Raw genomic sequence first — 6,103 nt, 5'->3', positions numbered from 1 at the left:
TAAAGCAACTTTAGATTCAATTTCTTTGTCAATTTCTGAATTCGGAGGGTGGAGTAAATGATTCAATGTTTAAAGAGTTATAAAATCTCGTCTTGTACATTTGGCTGGTAGAATTAGAAGAATAATTTTAGATGAAAATCGTGCTGATGCAGAGACTATTCAAACTGATGTTTATACTAGTTGTTTATCAACTTGAAGCTGACTTATTTTCAAAAATTTCTGACACAAATGAAATTTTAAATGTTAGTTCTGTCCCTTCAGGACCGGTTATTAATGTACCGCCTCCTATTGTGACTTATGTTGCTAAACCTTGTCCAGTGTCAGACTGGCCTATTAAATTTAATGGTAATCCTCAAGATTTATTTTCATTTTTAGAAACTGTTACTGAGCTTTCTGAATCACGTAAAGTTAGTGAACAAGATTTATTTTCTTCCGCAGTAGAACTTTTTACCGGGAATGCTTTTATTTGGTACAGAAGTATTAAACAACATGTTACAGATTGGAAATCTCTTGTAGAAAGATTAAAGAAAGACTTTTTGCCACCAGATAATGATGACAATATTTGGTCGCAAATTAAATCTTATAAACAACGAAAAAATGAAAGTATTTTAATTTTTATAGCAACTTTAGAGAATCTTTTTAGTAGATTAAGTAAATGCCCTAGTGAGGTTAATAAGATTAAAATTATTAGACAAAATTTACTTCCTGAATACATTACTCAGTTAGCTTTAGTTGATGTTTTATCTGTGTCTGAACTCTCTAATTTGTGTAGAAAATTAGAAAATGCTAAACATCAGAATGAAAAACGATCTAGAAGTTTAAATGTTTCTCAATTGAATACCACTCCTGATTCTAGCTCGTCTGATTCTCATCGAGTACAGTTTTGTAAAAAGTCTAAGAATGTCAATGCTCAAAACAAAAATAAAAATACTACTGTTCGGTCTGCTAGTTATTCTGTAGCGTCGTCGTCTTCTGACCCTGATATGGTAAATACTTCTTCGAGTATGCCCAGATCTGTAGAAAATTCAGGTAAGGAAGCAACCTCGCGTTTAGTTTGTTGGAATTGTTCTGGTCCAAATCATACATTTCATGATTGTCGACAGAAACGTAAGGTTTTTTGTTTTAAATGTGGTAATTTAGGTGTTAAGTCACCGGCGTGTCCCAAATGTTCAAAAATACTAATTGGACGAACTCGTGTTTCTGGTCGTGCAGTTCAAAAATTCAAACCCAGAAATTTATTTTCAGAATCTGATTGGAAGAAGTGGTTATTATGTGTTAAGAATTTTTATAGATCCACCACTACCAATCATAAAGCTTCTCCCCTTCAGATATTTCAGATAATGATTCTTCTTTTGTATGTCCGCAAATTTCCGTTTTGAATATAGATTTAGACCATACTGACGCATGTGGTATGTGAGACTATGAAGCAAAAGATTTTAGCTTTCACCTGTCTCATTTCCACAGTGGAAAGTTGAAGATGGTTTCTTTTTTAAGTTTATTCCGGTACAGTTACCATCATTTTCATCAAATCTTCAAGAATGGAAGCAGGTTGTTCCATCGTCCTCAACGTCGTAATATTATCGAATCATGTCATAATCCGCCAACTTGTTCGCATTTGGGTTTTATAAGACTTTATCGAGACTTCAAGAAACAATTTTATTGGCCCAAGATGAGAGCCGATGTTCTTAAATTTGTTAGAAGTTGTCGTGTTTGCGGAGCTCCAAAATCTTTCTAATACTATGCCGTTAGGTAAGATGGGGAAAAGAAAAGCAAGTTAATATGCCTTTTTCAGACAATCGCTTTAGATCTTATGGGTCCTTTTCCTAGATCAAAAAAAAGGGTCATAAGTGGCTTTTAGTTGTTGGCGATTGGTTTTCGAAGTATGTTCTTCTGTGTCCGTTGCGTTCATCAAAATCTCCCTATATTGTGAAGTATCTTGAGAATGAAGTTTTTTCTTTACCTATGGAGTACCTCAACATATAATTTGTGACAATGGTCCTCAATTTGTTGCCAAGAAAGAATTTAGAGATTTAGCTAAGAAATACCAAGTTCAGAAGATCTGGTATAATGCTGAGTATTCTCCTCAATGTAACTTTGTTGAGCGAATGAATAAAACTGTAGGAACAGCTATTAGAACCCTATGTTAAACAGCATACAGATTGGGATGTTCAGCTCTAATATTCAGTTTGCTTTTAAATACTTCTAAACATGAGGCTGAGTCCAGGTTTTTCTCCTTCATTTTTAGTTTTTGGTAGACATATTCCCATCTCTGGTAGAGTATTATGGTCAAGTTAAATTTTCTGAAGATTTTGAAATTATGCCTGGCGATCGCAACTCTACGCTTCTAAACTCAAAAAATCTTTATAGTGTCTTTAGCGAAGTCCGTATGAAACTTCATGCTGCTATGAAAGAAACTCGAAGTTTTATAATTTGCGTAGGCGTGATTTATCTTTTCAGGTTGGTGATTTGGTTTGAGACGTAATAAGGTCTTATCAAATGCTGGTATTAACTTTTTCAGCCAAGTTAGCTCCTCGTTTTATTTTATCTTCAGTGCGAAAGAAAATCTCGAATTTAGGCTTATGTTTTAGTAGACGAGAATGGTACCCTAACGCAGGCCGCTGGCATATAAAAGATCTTAAACCATACCAAGATCACACGATTGACGACGATGATACAGAAAATGTCTCTACTACGTCACAGTAATTCAAATAATCTATTATGTCCGATTTCCTTTTAGGGGGTTTAGTCTCCAACGGATACATAGATTATATTTTTTAGTTTTTTTTTTAGTTCAGATTGAAACAGTTATACAACATTTGCTTCTCGTTTTTTTTACGGATTTGTCGCGAATCAGTATAACTATATTCTCATTTAGTTTTTTTGCGTACCTGTATTTTTGATATGTTATAGTATTTCTATTTGGAAATGCGAGCATATGACAGTATTTTTTTCTTCGAGTATTCTACAGATTACCTAATTTTGAGGATATATTTTGTGGGATGGTAATTCTGTTAATCACTCATATAGTTTTATGTCATTTGCTCTATTCTTTGTTATTCAGTTCACAAGAATCTGAAATGTAAGAGATTCTTGTATTTTGTGTATTCTGAGGACACAACTTGAAAAAACGTGAAAAAACGAAAAGTTGTTATGATTTTGATTGCAACCTAGAAGTGAGACGTAGCTAACCTCATGACTTCGTAAGTTTTACTGTGTTTTGGATATTATTGTGATCTTCTTTCCATATTTGCAATAGCGTTTCATAGGCTGGAATCTTATGTTACGGATATTTTGGGTCATTAGTGACAATTTTTTTCTCTTTCTTTGTGTCTTTCTATTGTGTTTTCTATTGTAATTTTCCTTCTTTTTCTCATACAGGTGAGTTACCTTGAATGGTTAACCGGTGAGCACACGGTAGTGATCCGTAGCATGGCTTTTGTTGAGGTTCTTTTGTTGTTTGTTTGTTCTCTGCTTCCTTGGGTGTGAGGGGTCGCATGACGTGATTATTACGCGATTTGTGAATCATTTCGTTGCCTCATACTAGGTGGGTTGAGTGCAGGCGATCAGCGGGGAATTTCTTCAGAAACATCTGCGCTTCCATGGGATTCTTTTTTCTTTTCCTATCCCATACCTTTTTTAGTTTTAAGTTTAGTTTTAGTTTATCATATTTTTTGTATATTTGTTTTTTTTTTTGGATTATGTGGTGATTTTGACTTTCCCGATTGTGTAACCTCCCCTGATTTGACATACCGATTCGGTGACTTACCAATTGTGACTCCTTTTTATGGACGTGTGATACACGAAGCTATCATCCACCAAATTTAATTTCAAAAATCTAAGAACATGTACCAATTTAATTTAGTTTTCCTTAGTGGTGTTTGGGCGAAAGTCCTCTTTGAGGGCCTTTCTTTTTTTGGAGGGGCAGTGTAGCATTTTTTTATTTCCTTTAATAAAATTGAATTTAAAAAATCTATTTTTATTTAAATTTCTTAGTATTGGCGCCATCTATTTGCTAGATGCCAAAGATACCAGACTCCATTTGTTACAGCTCACTTGTCTCGATATTTAATTTTTATTAGCGCATCTATTCGCTAGATGTCAAACTTCATTTTTTACAGTTCACTTGTCTTGTTTATTAGCGCCATCTATTCGCTATATGCCAAACTTCCTTAATTGCATTTTCACTTGTCCGAATCTCACTTCGCTGTGGATTGCGATTTTCTGTTCTAATGATTTCGATCATATGATATCACTTTTTTTTTGGGAATTTGGATCTGAAGAAGACGCGTGTTTCGGCGTCCGACAAATTTTCCAGTGAAAAGCACTCTGAATCCACTTTTCGATTTCCATTGCATGGGTATCCGATTTGGGAATTTGAAAACCTTGTAAAGTATGCAATTCAGAGTATAGATCGTATTTGTTTGGTTTCCTCTTGGAATGATCACCGTAAGTTTATCCGCCATTTTATATAGCCCTATCTAACTAAATTCTATTTCAGTTATTTCCGTTTTTTATTTCGTTTATTTGAGTATTTAATTACTGGTTTGGATCGGCATATGGTTTGAATATATTTATGTAAAGCTGATTTTCAGACCGTAAAGTTGTTTTTATTGAGTATCTGTCCTGAGAACTATTTCTTTTTATTTATAGAGTAACTACCACATTAGTACTCAGTAACTACCACATGGTACACAGTAACTACCACATATGGTACTCAGTAATTACCACATGGTATGCAGTAATAACGCAGTAATTATTGTATGTTTCAATCCACCCACTTTATTTTGTATGGACCTATGCAGACCTTGAGACAGTGTTCCTGACATTACAATCGTTTCTTTTGGTTGATATCGAAGACTTCTCCTGCCATAGTCATCTGCATCCACTTCTGTTAGTCTGGAGAATACCTAACTACCTGTTTACATCATAAGAAACTTATGTACAGATAAGTCTTAAGTTTGATACACAAGGTACGCTTTTATTTTATAATTTTTGAGGCAACAGATTTAATAACCTGGTAAATTATCACTATTTATCCCACATATTGTAGTCAAAATTATTTTTAATTTAACGTTATAAGTTATAATTTGATTCGTACAGTACACTGGCTACTTAGCTATGATATTTTATATGAAAATTATTAACACGTATTCATTTTAAAGAGTGTTTTGTACACTACATGTTTCGAAACATCATCGTATTGGAGACATACATATTTCCACCTGTTTTTTATTAAGTAGCTTTACTTAGTTCAAAGAATACAGTTACTAAATTCAAATCTATTTAAAAATTGGCATCACCTGTGACTAATTGATGATACTTGTGTTCGTTTTCAATAAATGTTTAATGTAGGATAGTTATTTCTGACTTTTATTCCTGATAAACATTATAGACCCTTAATGTTGTTGATTACTTTATTTTAGCTATCTTGTGATATCGTATTTTTCTTTTGGTTTCTTACTTTACTTCACTCTCATAAACAAAAGTGGGGTGGCGCCCTTTTCATAAGTCTTTGACCATACCTATTTGCAATTCTTAACATCAATATTAAAATCTCTGCAGCCTATATATTATCATTTTTTATTTTAATATTTAACAACATTAGAAAGTCACTGTGAGTCAGAAGTCTTACCTACGAACCCAGCTTTCCTCTAACCCTGAGCAACGGATTCTTTTTTCATTCTATTTGGGTAACGACAGAAAAGTCGTCACACCAGTATAACAACATACTAAAATGGTAAACACTGGTATATCGCCACGATTTGGTGATTCGTTTAGTCATTTTTTTTCTCTTCTTTTCCCTCCAACCAGATGGTTTGTTAGCAACCATTAACAACCATCTGCATACTTCATTCATCGAGATTAACAATTCAGATTGACAATCTCACCCTTAAATTTTATAATGAAACTGATTATTGAATATTAAACATACCTGTATATTGATCCATCAATAACTTACCGGAATATCAGTGTAAGAAGTGTTTAAATCTTTCTTTCTCTGATCCATTTAAATTTTTATTATTTCCAAATTAAAAAAAATATATTGCAGAACTAAACTCTTTATCATTATACGAGAATATTTGGGTTTTTTCATTCAATGGAG

This window comes from Sitophilus oryzae, unplaced genomic scaffold, assembly GCF_002938485.1.
Source record: "Sitophilus oryzae breed Bouriz unplaced genomic scaffold, Soryzae_2.0 scaffold_1447_pilon_pilon, whole genome shotgun sequence".
Classification (NCBI taxonomy): domain Eukaryota; kingdom Metazoa; phylum Arthropoda; class Insecta; order Coleoptera; family Curculionidae; genus Sitophilus; species Sitophilus oryzae.
The sequence above is the reverse complement of the archived record's forward strand: the minus strand, read 5'-3'. Positions refer to the sequence as shown.